General features: G+C 37.9%; 1 protein-coding gene across 12 annotated transcripts in view; it reads left to right on the forward strand.

The window, feature by feature from the left end:
• Nucleotides 1-21,781, forward strand: part of SIPA1L1 (signal induced proliferation associated 1 like 1) — a 199,885-nt gene that overhangs the window by 73,562 nt on the left and 104,542 nt on the right. For 7 of the 12 annotated variants that reach the window (XM_064424423.1, XM_064424422.1, XM_064424420.1 and 4 more), the window contains one exon: nucleotides 8,621-8,694. The exons of the other annotated variants lie outside the window; for them this stretch is intronic. The gene's annotated coding sequence lies outside the window, so the exon portion shown is untranslated. The remainder of the gene's footprint in view (nucleotides 1-8,620; nucleotides 8,695-21,781) is intronic. 12 annotated transcript variants of the gene reach the window in all.

Consider the following 21,781-nt stretch of genomic DNA (forward strand, 5'->3'; position numbering starts at 1 on the left):
GTTGGATACATTTTCTCATATATTGAGATTTAACTGTTGTCATTCATCCAGAAGTCCAGTTAGCTTATGCTGGTCAAATAAAAATTCTCTCTCTGCAAGTGTTTTGCATCTGGCAGAGCACAGCAGCAGATGTAAATGGAGGAAGATAGGATGGAGTTGTAGCTGTAGATTTAATGTCTTCCATCTCAGGACTTTCTGGATCAGGAAATCCAGTACATTTTGCTCTTTGTTGCCTTTCTCTTATACTTTCTCATTCTGCAAAAGATTTTTTTTTAATTGGGAAGAGCAGAATTGCATGTGGTACTGATGGCAGAAGTCTTATGTGGTGATATGATAGAGATCCAGTGTTCTTTTCAGAATAATTCCTAATGCTGTCAATGTGTGGGTGCTGGTTTTGTGTTGTTGAGGTTTTTTTTTTTGTGAGTGTTGGAGTATAATTTTGTGGATACAAATATCTTCATAGTCTTCAATATAAAGAATTCTGAAATTAATTGAGAAATGCCAGGTAGTATTTTAATTTTTTTCCCCATATTTGATTATCTGTTTGGTACAGACGCCTAACCGTGGGTGCTTCAGAGCCGTAAGGCATTATAGCATGTAAAATATTCTTGAGTTTGGGCTCCTGTAGTCATGGTTAGGGCTTAAACTTGCCTAAGCTTACTCTGGATCAATGATACTTCTACTGATATGTGCAGAGTTGTGCCTACTGCATTTTTATTACCTATTTCCACTGTTACTTCATGTTCACCAACTAATATGCTTCTTCATTTTTTTCTAGGATATTTGCACAGTTACATATCTTGAGTCCAGAGGGGCCCCCAGAGAATAAACTAAATGGTCTCTGTGCTCTGGGGACACTTCTGGAGTTGTTCATTTACAGAGCAAAGAGGATTGTGGCTGACCTTCTAATGTTTTTATATAATCAGGATTTAAGCTGTTTTCTAATTTTGCCTATTAAATGAAAACAGAGATTTAGCCTTTCCCTTGAATGAGTAGATTCCGAAGCAAATCAATGTAGAAAACCTTTAGAGACCCTTTAGAGAGCTTTACCGTGCATGTGGGAAATTGCAAGAGTGTATTTGTACATACTTTAAAATTCTGGTATGGAAGGGGTCAACAAACATATCCACTGTACAGAATTGGAGAGTGCCACAGAAGCTGCTTGCTCTTTGCGACCAAGGGACTAATGTTGCTGCTTTTGTATTTTTCCTGACAGATTTTTTCTTTGTCCAGAATTCTGTTATGAGAGAAATAGAAGTTTTCTTGTCCTTTGATAAGCTCTCAAGAACTGACATTTTTCTCTTCCCTTTTTTAAATAAAACCAATCCTTGAGCCTGAGGTTTGGGTTTGGTACTCCAGCTGTGAGCCTTACAGAGACTGCTGCATGTTCCGTCATCTCCACTGAAAACACAATTTACATACAAAACAATTTTTTATGTTAATACCTGTGCAGGGGTTGTGCTTCTGTTCTGAATTGACTGGTGAGGTGTTGAAACAGTACATCTTGCTTGGCATTTGATTGTTGGTGCAGCTCAGGATCATCCTGATCATGGCTGATATGAATTGAAAAATATTTTTCTTTAATGCTTATGACTAGACAAATCAGCTGAAATAAACAGTTTTCATATTTTTCTTATTTAATCTCTATTTGATTGCTTTTTTTACGGTTAACTTTGTGGCTTACAGTACTAGTTTAGTGTAGCACAAATTCACTAGGCCTGCCATTTTCATTTAGTGTTTGAAAAATAGTGTTTTTACAGTAACTGTGACTGACAAGGAATTACAGAACTATATTGAATTGCTTTTAGTAGTAAGTAGTACAAAAAATCAGAAACAGCTATGTCAAAATGTGTTTGTATTTTGTGGTAGAGATGCATACATGAGTGCATGGGGTTTATTTTGAGTTTCATAGGACCAAAATTTAAAATGTATTGAAGCACAGAGGGCATAGAGACGTTACTTTTTCTCTTTCTTAAAACAATGTATATTATACTGGCCGGTGGTCATTTGGAGAAATCTTTCGCCTGGTTTGAGTGGCTGAAAAACTCCTTTATATCTCTGATGTTTAATGTATTTTTTATCAACAACTAGATTTAGTAATTATTTTCCTAAGTCCCTTTTATTAGTCTGAGGGGTTTTGCAGTATGTGTTCTAATGCATGAATTATATTGATAAGAGTATACAGGGTAATGATAGATCTGGAAAGATCAGTTAAGAGCAGGAGTAACCTCAGAATCATTTGCCTTTATTGTAACAGTACAATCAATATAAAATGTAGCACATAGACCAATATTTTCTGTTCATATAGACCAGATGGTGCTTTCTTGTATTTGGATATGTACACACTTATAAATCCAGTAATGAAGTAACTTTTTTTGCTATAAAGCGTCTAATGTAAAATTATCTTTATTCTAACAAAATAAGTTTCAGAAAGAAGCTTGACTATCCCCTACCCCATGCCCAAAACAAAAAGCAAGCCTAAGTTCTAGGTGATCTGAGGCCACTGGCTAATGTTTTCATGATTGAAAACACTAACAATGATCTAGGATTTATTTTCTGGGCTGCAGTAGATGTTTGGACAGCTGTTTATTCTCTAACACAATGTTTTTCTGTTTTCTGTGTGTTTTGTGGTTAAGCGAGAGGATTCTTAGAGATGTACTTGATATGAAGAAATCTTTATTGTCTGAAAATGGAAGTGCTAGACTAAGAGCCATGACCTGTAAATCTGCTGATTTGCCACAGATTAATAATACTACTGTCTCTTTTAATCACTGGGCTGTCTGCATAAAGTACTGCCTTGCCTTTTGGGGCTTTACAGATTTCTTTTATCATAGCTGGGAGTTGGTGGTTATGAAGACTTGTTGGACAATGATATGTGTGTTGCTATAATTAAGAGCTCACCACTGTTTGTTCTGTCTCACAAGTTCCCAAACAATAACAAAATGTAGGACACAGATAGTTTTGGGAATTGTTTCCTGATGGAAAATATGATGTTAGGAGAGAGGTCAGCCTCCTGTAAGGCAATGGTAAAATCATTGCTTTCCCCTATTTTCAATAGCATTTATTTCCCTTTTGTTGTAATGTTGCTGCCCTGTTCAGGTGGATATGATAAGCTGTGGGGCTAACTTGTTTTACTTGCGTTGTTTTATGTTTTTCTCTAATTTGTGTGCCAGATTCTTTGTTTTCTTTAAATGTAAATGTAAGGTTTGCTTTTAAACCTTTACAAAATCTGCCATAAATCCAGATAGGTAATTGGAATGTTTTGAGTTCTCTTTCTGAAAATGGGAGCTGGTGCATCTGAAAGCACTGCATTTTGCCTATAGTATCAGAGAAATAGCACTTTTTTTTTTTTTTTTTTTTTTGTACATAGGCCAGTGGTTACCTCCTTTCCTCTTGCAGTCCTGCAGGTACTCTTTCTGTTGGTGGAGGAGTTCTGCATTCCTTATCGTGCGTGACTGTTGGACCCAGGCCTCACGGTCTGGTTTCACAGATGATTTGGAATAGCCCTGGATGTGTAATCAAAGTCTTGTTCTGTCCTTCAGCAAATATTTTCACATGATATGTAAGGAGTCTTGGATTTCCAGACAGCTTTTTTATGTTATTCTGGCTTTTAGATCTCTGAACTAGTAAATATGCATACATATTTTTAAAGGCAAAGCGGAATGCTGCCTGTTTGTGGCTTTCTGGCCGCTCTGTGTGTGTGTTTGCCACTCAGTTTCAATACATGGATTCATAGAAACTAATGTGTCTATGTGTGTAATGTACTATTCCTAAATTTCTGGCAGAAAAGAATGTTGCTGAAGGCGTTGGCATGGTGGTCATCTAAACTCTAAAGAGTTTCTGGGAGTTTGAATTTTTGAAAAGGCTGAAAGATGGTGTCATATTTTGGTATGGGCTGTTGACACTCCAGCTCTAATAATCGAAGTCTGTGTGATGTAAATATGTACTGGATTTTGGTCAAGTATGAGTTAGAATTTTACTGCTGGTTCACAGGACAGCTGAAAAATAAAATCAAAGCTAAAGTACACATGTGACAGAGCCAAAATAAGTGTGTGCATACACAACTGTTAGTAAAGTCTAAATTGTTTTACATTAATGGTGTAAACACACCATTATGATACCAGCTGGAATCAGAATGCAGCTGCTGTCTAGAAGGAAAAAAATCCTCACATTGAACCTTGTTTTAAATTTTAACTGCATTAAAAATGAATTGCCAAGTGTGAATTGCCAAGTAGAATTAGTACAAATATCAGTAGTACTGTTGAGTATGAAATCAATTCTATTAAAAAATTCCATGTTAATTTTACAAGAAGATCAAGAAAAGAGGAAACTGAAATTGGAAGAAATTTTTCTATTTGTGGAGGGAAGGTGAAGGGAAGGAGAAATCTTTTAATGTGCACTGTCATCCAAAATAAATCATAGAAATGAGTTCATATGTAAAGACTTCATTTTTTTTCTTTCCTTTACTGTAGATAAGACACCCCTAGGAAAGTCAAATAACTATATTAAGAAGATGAAGGATTTTTTCTTCCAGTTGTTATCAATGTTTTTTTAGTAATCTTAGAACTAAATTTTCAGGATTTGTTCCTTAAAATACACAAGAATGATGTATGTGATATTTCAATGCTAGGACAATGGTATTGGCTAGACTTGAAACAACCTCATGTGCTCAGTAGTCTTATCACCTTCTCAAATTGTATTTGGCTTTCAACATGAATATCAGGTTTATGACTCTTTAGTCTCTGATCCTGTATAGCTTCTCTTTTCTGCTTTATTACTCTTAATATGGATGCTTCTGCGTGTGTGCAGGTTTTTTATTTTATCATCTTTTTCAGAGTTACGGTATTTGGTTTTGCTCTCACTTGCATGAGTGTTATCAAGTGTGTTTTAGAACCCCTGATTTCTTAAGCTCACTTAGAATCAGCATCATCTCCTTCATGTTCCTTGCAACTTCTGTCCCCTTTCCCCCTCTCCACCACCTCTCTAGTTTAGTGTCATTTGCAGATTCTTCAAGGGGGCCTGTGTTTGGTCACCAAATTAATGAACTAAACAAAATCTGCTACAGGTCATGTTCTAGAGACACCAACCCAAAATTCTTTTTGTTTTGGTTTATATTTTAATACTCAGCCGTTGATTTTCTGAAAATGAGTTTTTCAGTAGTTACTGTTATCTACACTAATTGTTTTGGATTTATAGTCTCCAGGTTGTGTTGAACAGTAGTTGAACTTAGATAAGCTGTACCTGCTGCCTCAGTAAGACCTTTACCCAAGAGAGAACATGGTATTGTTTGAGGCTTCCTGACTATCAATTATCTTTCTCCCCTAACTTAAATCACTCTTCTTTTCCCCTAGCAATGTACCCAAATCTTTCTAAGCATCAGAACTACATTGTTTGTCTTGTTACTTAAGTATTTTCCCACTTCCCTACTATTGTTATGAGACATATACCCTATTTCATATTGCTCTGGGATCCCTATCTTTTACTGGTCCTCAAAGCAAGTCAGTAATACCTTAGAAATCATTTCGACTGGTTCTTTTATATATCCTAGTGTACATTATTGTAAGTAGCTGGCTTAAACTATGCATTAATTTTTCTAATTCCAACATCAGTTTGGGTTTTTTAAGGAGAATTTATTTCATGTGTTATTTGCTAACTTTCTGGCCTCTTCCTTGTGGAGCTTTAGAGTATTGGGGTCCCTCATTTTCTAGATTAGATTCTACAATTGGCTGGCAATGGTATGTGCCACCACAATTTTATTTATCTCTGTAGGCTTTGACAGCCTGGGTAAGATCCAGAATCAATGTGTGGGCTGTCCAAGCCAGCATGCTATTGAAAAGCTGCCATTAAGCAACTCATTCTTAATGAACTGGGTAGCAGTGTTGGTATTTCTCAGAATAAAAGAGATAATACTTGTTCTTTGTTGTTGTATTGGGAGTGTGATTTGTAGCCCACCGCCCCCAGAGACACCTTGCAGAGCTCTTCTGGACTGGTATTTCACTCAGGAAGACTTGGAGGGAATAGCTAATTCTCTGTTGGTATTGCTAATCACCTACTTGTGTGTATGGTGTTTTTCTGCAGTTCTTATTTGGGCAGGACTAGGACTGACTTAAAGGTCTTCTTGTCTTAGTCAGAACAGTATAAAAGAGCACAGAGGAGGTTCTTGGCTTGCAAAGATATAAAGCGCTGTACAAACGAATGGCTTTTATGACTATTTTTGTTGTACTATATCTGTCACTTGAGCAGACTTGCTGTAGCTTCAGGAACAAAAAGTGTTGCTAGGTATCTTCTAAATGTACCCTGCAACACAGGCCTTGGGACTGCCTTGCTGATAAGGTCTCCCCTTGTTCCTGGCTGGAACCACTTAGTGGAGGATGGTGCCTGAAAACGTCTGTTCAAATAACCATAACGCAGCTACATGTGCTGAGAACTGAAGCCATGGAGACCAGAGGTGAGGCAGAAATCTCTGACTCTAAATGGTTGCTGTTTGACAAATTTCTCAGTGAATTACTGATCCAGCACTGAGCATCCTTTGCTGGTGCTACCAATTATGTGGCTCTAACAGAACACTCAAAATCTCAGCTCTGAAATATGGTACTCTATCTCTTCCTTTATTTAGTTCTATGAAATTGACTATACTGGTAAATTCAAGACATTAAAGAAGAATGGAAGACAAACAGATGCAAATTCAATCTGGTTTAGTGGTTTTTTTCCATGTAGGTTTTGTGATTGCTTCTGCATGACACATGAGCTTCTGTTTAATCTGTCATGTCTGGGAAGGCATTTTAAGTGCAAAACAAGTAGAAAATAATTCCAAATGGCTGGAGGACTGACAATGTAGTTCTCCATCAGAGTTTTACATTAGTGTGCCTGTTTTAATTGGAAAGAAAGTTTAAGGATATGTGCTAAAAATAAAAATTGCTAGACCTAAATAAACAGAATGCAGTTTCTGATCTTAGGAAAAAAGTTGCATTTTTCAGTGAAGGTTGGTTTTTCTTTTATATTTGTTTTTTCCCCCATTGTTAATGGAATTAATCTCACTTATGAACAGCTGTTGAAATAATTAAGTGTGCTACTGAAATTGTCGTTGTAGTTGTTCTGTTTCCTTGAAAGTCCCAAGCAGATGTAAAATTTAAAACCAAAACAGCCACTGGAGGATAAAATAGGCAGCTTACACAATAAAAGTTGCAAATGGGAAAACAAAAATCTTGAGCTTGACATACACATTAATTCACTGAATTTTTCAACTGATGTCCTTTTGGAAGGGGTGGACCAGGCTTCCCCCTCTGCTGATTTGATGGTTGCTTCAGGGTCTTTCACCCAGGAATAGTGGGAGAGGATGAGTGCATGAAGTGTGAGCTGCAGGGCACAGCACACGTGCTTGTATTGCCTTGTTAAAGACAGAAGGCATCTCTTAGATGATTTTCTTAGTTCAGATAATCAAATGGTGGTTGGTGTTGCAGTACTGGTTCTGATGCATTTGGAAAAATTGTTCTACAGTTAACTTTTGAAGCTGTTGTGTTGGGATTTGCTTGAGTTGTTTTACTACCTGAAATGTATCCTTTTCTAAGTGACACTGCCTCATGAATGGAAGTAGCATATTTTGCATTGGCTGCCTACAGCCATGTTCCCTTTGGAGCCAGAGCTGCTTATCAGTGAGTCTTGAATTTTCTGAGGTTTGTAGCTTAGTGTTGCAAGTCAAGTCTGCACAGGCTGATGGTTTGTCTTAACTATCATTCTGGAAATGTTAGTCTCAATATCTTGACTCATCAGTCAGCTTTGAGATTTACAGTGCAGGAAAAACACCCAGTATTTTATTTAGCTTACTCTGCAGTTTAGATGAATAGCTCTAGCAGTCCCATCCCCTGGAAGCTAGAGAGGAGCTGTTATACCATGAAGGAGTTGTTCCAATTCAAGCTTTTTAGCTTGGACAGATTTTGCACACCCATTTTAGGTTTACTGTTCCAGTAGCTAAGTTTGATGAAGGGCCTTTGTTTCTCCTCACTCCCAGTTTCTAACACTGGTGAGACTTGGCAGGGTCTGACGAGGCCCCTGAGCTCTCCCCCGTGCCCGAGCGGCGTTCCCGCTGCAGTCGCAGCCTCCCCCAGAACGGGGGTGTGGGGACAATCTGTGCAGTACCACCAGTACTGTCTGTGCTGGCATCCAGCGAGGAAGCAGCTGGCATGAAATACCAGGGGCTGAAGAGCAGAAAGGAAGGAGGAGATGCTAGGCTGGGACACAGAGAGCAAACTCAGATGCGAGGAACAAAGACTGTGAAAGCTGGACAGTGTTTTAGAGAAAAAGGGGCAGAGTGGGAGAAGGAGAGGTGAGAGGAGTTGATTTATAAGCAGCAATGAATAACAATCCTATCCGCAGAACCTCCTGAGGATAGGAAAAATGTAAATAATTACTTGTTTGGGTTAAAAAAGTTCTGGATGGCCTGGACCATTCTTCTAGAAAAGCACTGCAGTTTGATACTGTTAAGATTTTGTGGCAGGTGTTGTCAGTGGAAGGTTCTTTTTTTCAGTAATATCATTCTCCAACTTGTTGGCTACTTAGCTGTTGAATTAGTTAACTCTAAACAAGAGTATTTTATCTGTATATTTTGTTTCTGTTTTACTAGCTGCTGCTTCTTTGAAGAGAGATTACCTGTGTCCTTCAAATGCCTGTGATATTTTCAAGAGGAACCATTTTTCTGTAAGTGGAGCTGTTTTCTATGAACATAAAATTAAAAACATGAATTAGTGAAATGTATTAATAGCTGTGTGGGTGTGAAGAGAAATCTGAAATGTTTAAAAACGGGATGCTTTTTGTACATAGTATGGTTTTCATGATTTATAATTGAGAATAATGATCGATGCTCAGGGGACGCTACTTTCTTTTTCGTTTGGTCATTTGAAATGAATAGTATACTTCTCTTACAAGCTCAGACAGTGATGATAAAAGCAGTCCTTGTCTCTGTCAACATTTGTGAAAAATAAGTCTCTGGAGATTTCTGAATGTTTTATTTAATGATGAGAATAGTAAATCTGTCCTGTGTAGTGTCTGGATGAGCTGTCTTGTATCAAAACATTATTAATTGAATTTTATACTTTACAGTTGCGTTTTGGGAATAAGTACTGGAAGGAAAGCCAAAAGCTCCACTCTGGATTTTAAGAACCATATTGGAAAAGAGTTAAGGGATTGATTTAGTTTTCTGGCTTAGAAATTTTGAGGAGGAGGAAAAAGGAGGGACTTCAGCTGCCTATTAACTTTGTTTGCCAGCAGTCTCAAACTAGTTACATCATCACAAGGGAATGGTTATCCATTTCTCTGCAGATATCTTGGTTTATGAAGATAGGCATCTAGTGAGGCCTTTATTTTCACTTAAATCTGTTATTAACATTAAATTGTGGAAGTAGGGATTTACTGAGGTTGCTGAACTGTAGATTTGTTTCTTCAAATATAAATACTGTCAAGGCCAGTTGTCAGCTTTTCTAGAAATACAGAGTTTTATGTTCTGGAGACATTCTGTGCATTAACCAATTTCTTGAACATTATGTTTTGTCTTTATTCTGAAACTCTTAGTGTAATGTCAGATGGTACAGTATGGATAAAGGATTATCTATGTTTGTAAGAAGGTTTGCTTCAGCTTGAGTAAGAGATATTCTGAGAGTTTTCTCCCCAGTTCAGAAATGCATTTTCAGGGAAATAGACAGCTTCACAAATATGCCACAGGAATTTGTGGGTAAGTTAGCCCATATATGTATTTTACCCTCACAAGGGTACATTCCTTTGAAGGTTCTAAAACAGGTTAATTTCAGTTTAGTTGAGCCATGAGTTTTCTATATGCTTGTGTTATGTTTGCTTCTTCTCCTCCTACTTGGGAGGCATACATGCATTCTTAACATCTTTAGGATATAGTAAAGTTTGTTCTGCTGGTTTGGAAGCTGAGTGTGCCTGTAATGTGAGGAGATGACTGTAGGCCTGAAATAGAGAAGATGGGAATGGAGATGGGAGAGTTCAGTCCCCTGTTCCTGGCAATGGCCAGCTGCCAACTGGGCTGAAGCTGTGATGCTGAACTGCAGCTCTGGGCTGAGTGGGCCCCCAGCACACATTCTATGGCCTCAGAGATGTCAGTGTCTGTTTTGTCCCTCACACAGATTGGGTAGATCAATAGGGAGGCCTTTAGACACCTTGAGAGCAGAGACACATACACAATGCTGTTTTGCAGGGCAGAAACATATGGAAGTGTAGGAGAAGTCAGCTGTTTATTCTGCTGTAAAATAATGCTCAGAAATCCTGTGGTGCCACACATTTCAGGGGACTATTCAGATGAAGTATTGAATTCCCTGGACTTGAGGGAGTCCAGGGAAAAGTGAAAGCTGTGTCTAGTACCATCATTATTTCCTTTTGCATGCATGTGTTGTGATGTACATATCTCCTGTTTCCCCAGTTGCTGTATGCTCAGGAGGAGTCTTCCTGCTAGGACCCCTCTGTGGTCTCTAGAAAATAATAGTGTTCATCTGAAAAAAGAGCAGTTCCTTTGTGAGGGGATGGGCCTGCTGAGGACATGCAGCATGCACTGGAGAAGGGTTTTTCCCTTTTTACCTTTTCTGGTTATAGCTTTCTTCTTTCTGAAGGCCAGAAAAGCCACACTGAGGCAAGGGGAGTGGGAGACAAGAAGGGCTGAATTTGGAAGGAGGGAATTGGGTTAGACACAAGCCAGGGCTGCTTCAGCTGGCATTACACGGATTAGGTGGGGGAGAAAAATGGGATGCAGAAGGCTGTTGGCCTGTTAAATTGGTAAGGGTTATGGGGCTGGGGGGTCACAAGTCAGTACCAGCCCTACATCCCCTGTGCTGTGACAGGGAAGACAGGGCTGAACGTGAGGTGTTGGGAACTGCAGTGGCAATGGATTGATTCTTGGATTGAACCATCTGTGCTTGTGTATTGTTTTTGTTCTTACCTTTCAGTAATGACTTCTACCCAATCATGGTTTTGTACATGTGCTAATCTTTGGAAATAATTGTGTAAGCAAGTTTTTCTTTGTATGCATATGGATGTTCTTTCTACTAGGTCTCATGTGAAAAAAGAGTGAAGAAATGTTTGTCTTGTACTAAAAACAGGGCCTCGTCTGCTAATAGGAAGGATTTCCATCTACTATAATGTAACTGTATGAAAAAGAAATTGTGAAGAGTTTATGGAGCACCTATAGTTGAAAACTGCAACTAGGGGGCCTCTCTAAAAATCAGAATCATTTGCAGACTACTCAAAACAGGAAAAAAAAGGATTATCTGTACTAACAAGCCTTTGAGAGGGAACTGTCCTATGGTTATGAAAGCAGGTATTTGTACTCGTATCTGTGGTACCATAGGCCACTTCTGTATAATTCAAATTCTAGAATTCTCATCAGGCTTTTATTGGTATATAGAATGAATGACAAATATAGATTGCATAAACCTTCAATGGTGAAACCTACAAAAAATAGAAGTGCCCAACACAAATCCATTGATCTTTTGTCCCATCTGAAGGAAAGCAACCCACCCGTGCTAAATTGCTCATATTTTTATAAAGAGACTTCAGAGTATTTCAAGTGATCTGGTTTTCAGATGTACAGCTATAGGGAATAATTTGTGTAGAATTTTGAACTAGGAGATGATTTTACAAAATAATTTTTTTAAGTGCATTCAACAAAACCAGAGATTTTCTTCCACCTCCTTTATGTAAACATCTGTACTTACTTGTACCAAAGCTATTTTGTTTTCCCAGTTATAATTCTTACCATTCTTACCATTCATCAATCTAATCAGTTACAGTTTCATTTAAAAAAAAATAAAATTGTATTTTGTAACAAATAATGTATAAATATGCATCTGAAACAACAGCCAATAAAAATTGCTACTGTAAGGTTTATTTTGGTAAGATTTTTTTTTCGCAATCAGCCTTCTATAAAGTTTTGAAACTTTTCAGTTTTGGAGCAGATCTACTTTGCCTGTCATTAAACTTTCAGTACTTTCAGCTGTGTTTAACACCTGCAGACATTGATTGGGAGGTTTATATCAAGCACTCAAAGCAGGGGTCAGTAAGAACATTTGCACCTGATGTGCCTCATTGATCCTTAGCAGCAACATTTTAAAATGTTACAGAAAGTGAAAGCAACTTCATAATTGTATTGTGGCAGTCAGATTTGCAGTGATTCTAAGTAGGTATAACCAAATATTCCTTTTCTATGGATATTTTCATATATTATCACTGTGAATTTATGTCTTCTCTTATTTATGAAGGACAACTGGCTGTCAGTGTCTTTCAGGTGCCTGTCAACATATCACCATAGCTCTTTTCATGTGTACACATTAAAAATTACCATATCCATAGGGAAAATATTTTAATTGGAGAACATATTTTAAATATTTTATGAGTAAAAATGTAGCCATAAAAGGCTTTGTCCTTTAAAATTGCAAATGCAGTAAGATGTAGGCTAAAACAGAGGTCTGGTCTTAATTCACCTGAGCAATATTTATATTTAACTGTGATATAAAATATATGTAAAATTTACCCTTTGAGACTAGTGCAAATTTGAGACACAATAAGAGTTTTCAAATGCAAGCTTACAGAACTTGTGTCAGCATAACAGTGTGTTTTAACTGAGAATGCATTTGGTCTGTGCGAGAGGAGAACCTCTGCAAGCCTTAAACAACAGAAGGGACAGGACACAATCCCATTAACATAAGTGATCTGTATACTAAATGGAAGATATATAAATGAGGGTGATGTTGCTTTTTATTAGTTTGTAATTGCTGTGTGCATTTTTGTTTTAATTTCATGGCTCTTAAGCCTTGCCTGAAAGAACATGCTGCATACTTCTTGTTTTCTCCAGGATGTTTATTTTCCTTGATTACATCTATAGTACTTCCTTGTGTCCTAGGTAACTTAAGAACTGTGGTAGGCAGTGTCAGTTTGAAAGCTTTTTATGGGGGGAGAATGTAGTCTGCTGTCAGAAAGGTGTTTGGATTCTAAAGGGAGTCTCTGATGGCTTCAGAGCTTCTTAATTTCTTACAACTGCACTGAACTCTTGAAATCTGCAATCACAGCTTTTACTTTTTCACAATAGTTCCCTTTTTATGAATTTCAGTAAAATTTTCTGCTTAGGATGCATTAAGTTCGTTTACTTTGTTTTAAAGCTCACTTGGAATTATTTTCTTAATTTCAAGAAAGGTGGCCTTATTAGGCCTGTTTTTCTAATATTATCCAACAATTCAATACTTTAATGCAGATGTATTTAGATTAATACAGAAATCTGTAGGCAACCAGTTGGTTTGAAGCAAGTATCTTCTTCAGCTTGCATAGGTGCAGAGCTGTGTGTCACTGCTGACACATGGGTGTGTGAAATGTCAAATCATAAATCCAGTGTATTTTAGAATGTCTAGTGTCTTTTTTTCCTACAACTTAGAAACTGAGATCAGTCCTGAAGTAAAAATATTCCTGGTAAATAACAAGATAAATTGAGAAGTGTCTTAACCTTACATCAGAGTATTCATGTGTGGGAATGGCAATGGTTTAACTAAGTCAGTACAGCATGGTTCCATATATTCAGTTGATGTCATTTGTGTGCATTGAACTCACTTTCCCCTAAGGTGATTTGAGATAATATTTTGATTTTTTCAATGCCAATTTTTCCATGTTTAAGAATATCTTTGAATATTTTTCAATTAAAGAAATGCATGGATTAAAGTAAAATGTTACTATCTTTCTTTTGTTCCTTCCCCTGCCCCATCACACATGCACCAAAGGAGAGGCTTAGCTTCATACAGTGGAATGGATTTTTGTTCTAGTTGGGGTGTTTTAATTCACATATGCAGTAGTATAGTTGGTCTTCAGTGATCAAGGATTCTGTGAATTCTGTGCTTTTTGACTGGCACCCTGGTGAGTTACCACCCTCAGCACAGAAGCTGTAGCTCTCCTAAGTGTGTCAGGTAACCAGATGATGGGGAGACTGACTTAAATCAGTCACATCTAGTTTTTCATGTGTTCAGAGTACACTTCAGAGTGACAGTCATACAAAAGTTCAGCATTTTGCAGCTTACTAATTGTGTTAGAAGTAGGTTTTAAAATAGTAGGAGAATTTAGGTTTTAAAATTAGGTGAATAATGGTTAGGAGAATAATAACTGTTATATTGCACTGAAAACGTAAATGGCAGTGGGAGAGAAAAATAACTTTCAGCATTGTGTTTTCAGGCTCTGTTAATATACAGTCTAAAAACCATAGATCTGTAAATAATTTCCAAGATTGTGGTGAAAATTATGTTTTTAAAAAAAAAGACAGATAAATGGGATTAAACACTATGAATAGCTGGAGCCCACCTTCTGATCTGAGTGCAGTAATTTTTATGAACTAACAAATGCAAGAAGTTGTGGGCAGTTTTTCTGTGTGCAGGTTAATGATGTTCATATTTCCAGAGGGAAGAGGTGATGGGTATGAGAGGAGCCTTGCTGCTATGTAGGAATATATTTAAGACTTAAGCTTTACTTTTTAGCAATTTTCTGGAGCTTTTTTCATTAAATTCTCCGTGTACAAGAAATCAGCACCTCTGTCTTGTTAATTTAGAGAAAGTTAAGATTAATTTAAAATGCTCCAAGTGCTGTCTTTGCTGTTAGGAGGTGTTTTGCCTGGTGTGGGCTGGGAGGAGGCCCCTCATTTTGACCAGCTGCTGTTACCAGATCAATCCTGCTTCATAGTTAGCCTGAGGAACATCCTTCTTGTCTTCACAGAGAATGCCCCAGTAACCAGCTTCCTTGTTCCTTTGGTCTCCAACAGGGGGCTCAGTTTAAGAATGTGTATTAGCTCATTCCCATCACTGTTTCTATATGGAAAGGGAAATTTTCATTTATGTTGGTTCAATTATAGTGTTTCCTGACAACATAATGAGCTTGATCACACATGTTTTCAGAATGTAGGCTCATCAGAAGTTCTTGTGACTCATGAGCATAGAACTTTCATCCACTGAAATTTTTTCCAATAGAGTATTAAAAAAAAGAAAATACCCATACAGGCATATATTACTGGAAGTTCCCTTTTGTACCACTTAAGGTTGAAACATTTCTATAGAAAGAGAGATGTTACTAAGGCAAGGAACTGTACTTTCAGTTGTTACTCCTCCCTTATTGGTCAGTATCAGTCTCACTCACATCCTCTTTTTGTGCAGATTAATTATTTCAAGCTGTCTTCTCCATCTGTTACCAGATTTGGGAATGTAGCTTTCCACAGTTCACCTGTGTGTTTTTAACCCACACTTAAAACATGTAGGCAAAAAAGCCCCCAACCCTAACCCTTTCCAGAGCTTTTTATTTCCTTTGTCTACACTGTTTTCTTTGTTTCTTTTACTGGTGTGTACAATGATCTTATCAGAAAGTTATACTGAAAATGAACTCCCAGCTTTTATGTCAACATGCTGACTTCTTTCACTTCCACAAATTTCACTGTACAGCTGGAATAGCTGTGCTTCACTAGTTTAACATGAAAAAGGGCTCAATTATTATCTTGATAGTGTCTGTGTTTCTGGAGTTAAGTCATATTTGCGTTTGGTAGAGTTTGTGGAAGCCAGTTTTTCTCAGTACAGAGACTGTGGAAAATTCATTGTATGAAATCTTGAAGAATATTTTTTTTTCCACTAAGTGCCGTATACCAGATGGCTTTGAGACCTATTTAGCTATCTGTTTTTGTTAATCTTTCTTTGCTGCTTCAGACCTCAAAACTTAATTTCCCCACCTGCTGATAAATATAGGGTCATAGGAATTGCCATATTGGGTCAGACCATCTGTTCTTTAATTAGGAGCAGTAACAGATGCTTGGGATGATGATTCAAAAAAAAATGTGCAATAGGCAGTTATGACAGTAATATACTCTGGGGTGTATCTCTGTGATCCTGTTAGTTTGACTTGTGTCAAAAGACTCAAAGACTTTGGTATCTATTCTAGCACTTTGTTATTCAAATATTTTTTGTTACAATGTAATTTAATCCTCTGTGCTTCCCTTTAATGCTACTAAACTTTTGGCTTGCAGTCCCATATCCCTTAGCAGTGTGTTCCCTAGGTGGAGGTATGAAGAGGCAGCCTTTTTTGTTCATGGTAAACTTGTCAGCATTCATTTGGCTGAACATAATCTCTTGTTCTTATGGTATTCTGGGGAGGAAATTCTTCTCTGACTTTTGTGTGCTCTTTCCTCTCTTGGTGGGGCAGGGGAAATCTCAGTCTTCTTGATTTTCCCCTTCATATTGATATTTCCATGCTGCTTATTATTCTTGGGATGTCTCTCTGTAAGGCTTTTAACTAAATGGCAGTAACTGGATAATTCTAATTTCTCACCATGTTTCAACTGAGAAAATACTTAGTTCCTGGGAGAGAGGACTTTTATTCCTTTGAAAATGGGTAATTCCTAGGAAATACCTTCAGAATTTTTGCTTTAAATTGAATTGTAATGGGGAGATGGCTTTGCAAGGGAAATGCTGGCTAAACCTGAAACATTACCACAGGCCGTGTGGCTGGGGCAGAGCCCCTTTTGGTGGGCTCAGAGGATGTTTATGCTTCCCTGAGTAGTCCTACATGCAAAATGAGAAGCAGTACTTTCCTTTTTTCTTACAGCAACTAGAGTAATTCCTACTAAGATTCTCAAACTGGGATGGTCAAATACTGGGTTTTGGTAGGAGCTAGCAGCCTTATTATCTAAACAGCAATTCCCAAGCCAGTGGTTGTGGCAGCTACAGAGTAGAAACCTGTGGGATTTTTTTGGTGTCTTGTGCTGAGTAAGAGCACTTGGTATAAAAACCAGCTGATGTAAATCAAGATTAAAAATACCTCTGCAAAAAAGGCTTTAATTCACTTCATTTGTAGCAGTTTTGCAGGGGGAGGGTTACTTCTTAGTGAAGTATTGCTTTGGATATTGCAGCCTCCTTAAATAGCTTAGAATATTCTGCACAGATGCTTAGAAACCTCATGAAACCTCAAGGTGAGTTCAAGTTAGTAGAGAAAAGTGGGTAGGATTTGGGAGTGTGGCTGAGAAGACAAGTAGGAAATTTAATGGTGGAGAGAGCTTCTTGAGAGATACATTAGCGAGGAGAAATTAAGTGTTGAACCCTATCCTAACTAGCAAGGGAATGCAGTTGTTTTTCTAACCTGCTTCTGAGCATTAGAGCCAGTCGTCTTTGTTGTGCTGTGTTCAGGTTTCCAAGGAGATGTGAGATATTTTTATGAAACTGAGAAGTTGAGAAATCATGGGAAGAGGAATTTTAAATGCATGTCAAACCTGAAGATACAGTGGCAGGAAGAACCAGTGTAATGGGCTGTATTTTAAAGATAAATTTGAAGTACCATATGACTGAAATTGTCTTTTTCACCAATGATGACTTTAGCGTTTAACTGAGAGCTATTTTAGGATGATAAACAACATTCCTTTCATTTTCAACTGCTTGGAGGGGAAACCAAGTGCCTTGCAATAGATGCTGTTTATTCCACAGTCTGGAAGAATTCTTGACTCAGGATCAGAAGCCCTGAAATGTTACTGAGAATTTGTTTGTTTAAAGAATCTGCGTATCTAATTCTTGAGCCTAGCTATTTGGGTTGAGAGTGTTCAATTAATAGATCTTGCATGTTGAGCAGCTCAGGAATGTTCTGTTCCTAGAATGCTGAGAGTGGTAGAAGATTGTATGAAACTTTGTGAGGAAATTTGGGATCTTGAGTTGACAACAGCATGTGTGTTCTGTATGATTGTTTTGCCTGTAAAAGGTACTCAGATTCAGACTTAGGAGTTCTTGGTAGTTGCACAGAGTCCCTTGAAGCTGCTGGATGAGTGGGCTAATTTTGCTAATTATGAAGACATGCCTGTGTTTTCTGAAAGACCTCATGATTTAGTAATCAAGAGTTGGACTTCTGTATTGGTGGTGGAATCACAGTGTTTGTTACAGGATGTTGTAGTGCAGCACTGTTAAAGTTGGATAAATGTGATTGCAGCAGACTTACAAACCAAAGGAGAGACTGATTATCATTTGTGCTTATTGCAAATTACCTACTTGCTGCTGTGTGGCCTGTTTGAACTTAAGATTTTTTCTAGTCATACATTGCTGTTGATTTGTTCCGATTCTGGCTGATTTTCTATTTCTTCTGTGTTTATTTTAAACATCCTGGAATTTCAGTTTTATGCCCATGCTGTCACTAAATGTGCTGATCTCTGTTGTGGTTACAGTACTGTACTATTCATGCACCTTTGGTATGGCTGGCAGGTAGGATGTGTAACAGGAATTCATGGGGAATCTTTGAAAATTCAGAAGGATAAGCAGAAACTAAAAATACTACCATGTGGATGAGAATCTGAGGTGGAAGCCTTGGAGGGGACTGTAGTGCAGAATAGGATGTTGAGGGAGGAATAGTTATAATGAACATAGGTAAAAAACATTCTCTCCAACTTCAGGGTAACCAAGGTTGTGAATCAAGAATGAACTGTATGTCTTTTGGAAACCAATCTTCCTCAGAACTACTTGTTTAGGGAAGCAAGCCAGCAACCCCTACAGCATTGCTGGATCCTCAGCTGTGATTGGTAGTTCTTATTTTTTCCATAGGTCAATGAGTATTTTCTTTACAGGCAGGCAGTAATGGGACTTTTAAAGATACATGGAACACCGGATTTAAAGTTAACCAAGTATGAATTTTTTAGAATTTCACTAGGAAAAAAACCCAAAAAACCACCTTCAAAATGCAAGCGCTGTCTTGAACTTTTTGGTAGAAGAGTCCTTCGTTTTTATATGTTTAAAATATCTTTTCTAAAATGCTTTTAGTTGTCATATCTCTTGATGATGGTTTCCTGCTGATTTTTACTTTTAAGGCACTAGGTTTTGTTTTACTGAATATTCTAGGAAGGAATCATCTACATTTACTTAATAACATGTCAGACCTTAATTTCATCCTGTCACCTGTGAAGATATTTGAACATTGATGTAAACAAGCAAGTGAGCTGAAAACTTTGTTAATGAAAATATTTGTAATAAATTTGAAAGTACTGATATTGAGAAATCACAGAACACAATGAATTGCAGAAGTTTTGAAGAGTACAAAACTGTTAAGAGATTTTTTTTATCGATGCAGAAAACCAGATGTCTTTACAAGCTCTTACCAGTCATGGTTGTCAGTTAAACACAGTTTTCTTAAAGTAGCAGGTCTCTGAACTGCTCTGGTGATTTGAGTTCTGGCTTTGCTTGAATAACATCTTGAGATCAAGATAATAGAAAAAAGCTTGAGCAGCTTCAAAAAGGGACTGAAAATGCAAAAGCCTTGGGTTGTAGTAACAAATATTAGTCAAGGTTACATTACATGATGTATAGGAGCAATTAAGTTGTTTCTCATGAATGTAATGGCTTCAGACTTCAGGTTAGGTAGAGATGATGTATTAGGAGGGGATTCTGTCCTGTGAGGGTAGTGGGGCACTGGAACAGGTTACCCAGAGATGTTGTGGGTGTTCCACCCTGGGAAGTGTTCAAGGCTGGGTTGGATGGGGCTTTGAGCAAATTGGGGATGTGGAAGGTGTCTCTGCCCGTGACAGTGGTGTTGGATGAGGCCATCTTTAAGGTCCCTTCCAACCCATTCAGTGGTTTTGGATTGGTCCTTCCAGACCATTCAATGACTTTGGCTTTATATGTGTGGAAAAGTTGAGAGTGTGAGGGATAAATTAAATGGGGTCAACTAATGAGAAGAATATAGGGTTTTTTCTGTTGGCATGTGTGCAGAGAGAACTTCAGTGAGCACTTCAAGTTATTGAGACATACTTTCCCAACTTTATCCTAGAGAGCAAAGTGAAGATTTTTTTGCAGTGAAGTCTCAAAGCTAAAGAGGAACTTCAAAATTAAAATAAAATTATCATGTCAGGAGAGATTAATTAGCTGTTATTCAATACTGAAAACTGAACAAAATGTTTGTGACCAGCTAAATCAATATGAATGTGTTAAATTTCTATATTTTTGTCCTTGCATGCATAATGAAACACGTCTAAATTTTGATTTAGGCATGATTGAAGATGGTTAATGTCCACTTGTATTTAAAACTTTTCTGAAAGAAAATTATGCTTTTCTGAGAATCAGGTTTTATTTTAAGGAATGCTAAGCACAGTTATTTACATAGGTGAGATGAGTTCTGTCCCTTCACTTATCTCCCATACAAAACTGACACCAAGTTTTGTTAAAGGCATGGTTTGCTGCTGTGAACATTTTCCTTGTTAAGCCTTGTACAGACAGCCCTTCCTACATGTAGTTCCTTAATAATTTTATCCTTGAGGATGCTGTGTAGGGAATCTGAAATTGCACACATCTTGTTTAAGGGAAGGTCTTAATTATGGTGTGTGTTTTGTTGTAAAGTCAGAAGAATTAGTGTCTTCGGTAGGTTTAGCAATCAAAATAGTAGAGGTCTAGTTACAGGAAAATGCTGTGGTCCCCTAACAGGGTGTGTGTCAAGCAAATGTTCTGGCTTTTTTTCCTCTGTGAGAGAGATTTCTGCCCTTGCCTTCATGTAAGTGTCATATGGCTGAATGAAATTTGGTACTCTGAATAATCATTGCTACTTGTGTAGTAACACATCAGCAGCCTCAAAATGGGTCTGTCCCTTCTGATCTGCTGCCTCGCGTCTTTGTGTTTGTGGCATAGGCTCATCTGCCCTCTGGTGCCAGAGCTGCAAGCAGGGAATGCAGTAGCATTCCCAAGTGTTCAGTCTCTGAAGTTGGGAAGGTGGTTATGCATTCCCCCACAAAACAAGGTAGAAAGGTGGTATCTCTGTAAGTGATGTGTTTAACATGCACAGTGGCTGTCACAATATAGGCCTAATGCTTTTCCTTTCTATTGTGGAAAACTGTGTACCTTTGTACAAGCTTTCATCTTCTGTTTTCATCTGAGAGAAGAGGGAAGGCAGTATGCTTTCCACCTAATTATGTTTTATACTTTACATGGGGACTTCTGTTTCACATCCAGGAACATTTCGGAGCCATGCTATGGCTGATGCACTTCTCACCTCCAGCACTGTCATATTCTCTGAAATGCTGCCTGTGGATGTAGATTCATACAATTGTTTGGCAGAAAAGCCTGTTAAGTTAATTGGGTCCAGCTCTTAACCTAATACTCCCAAGTTTGCCAGTAAGCCACATCCCCACATGCCTCATCTAGAAATCTTTTAAATACCTCCATGGATGATGACTCTACCACTTCCCTGGGTGGCTTGTTCCAATGCTTGTCAATCCTTTTGGGGACAATGTTTTTCCTTAATATCCAGTCTAAGTAGCTGGTACAACTTGGAGCCACTTCCTCTGGTTGTGTTGCTTCTTACTGTGGAAAAGAGACCAGCCCCACCTTTGCTACAACCTCCTTTGAAGTAGTTTTAGGTATTCAAGGAAATGCAGTGGTGTGAGTCAATGCTATTAAAAATGCTGGTGAAACAACAGTCTCCTCATGGTCTTGAATTTGGCCCTGACTTTGCGGGCACAGTGTCTACATCTGCTTTTGTCCTTGAGACTTTCTATTACTGTGCAGTGAAGAAACCTTTATGGCACTCCGTGTGTAAGGTTACCTGTGCTGTTTGCATTATTTAGTTTGTAAAAGGAGTGGATGTCTTTGGTGCTAATTAAACATCATCCTGCCAGGAACCAATTATCTGTAAGTATCTGAAACAGCAGAAGCATGATACAGTGTTGCATCCTAGGGAGGCTGAAACATTTCCCTATGCAATGCTTCTTCCTTAGCTAACAAGTCATATTCATTTTATCGGTTGCATTTACATG

Source organism: Passer domesticus, chromosome 6 (genome assembly GCF_036417665.1).
Source record: "Passer domesticus isolate bPasDom1 chromosome 6, bPasDom1.hap1, whole genome shotgun sequence".
Lineage (NCBI taxonomy): Eukaryota > Metazoa > Chordata > Aves > Passeriformes > Passeridae > Passer > Passer domesticus.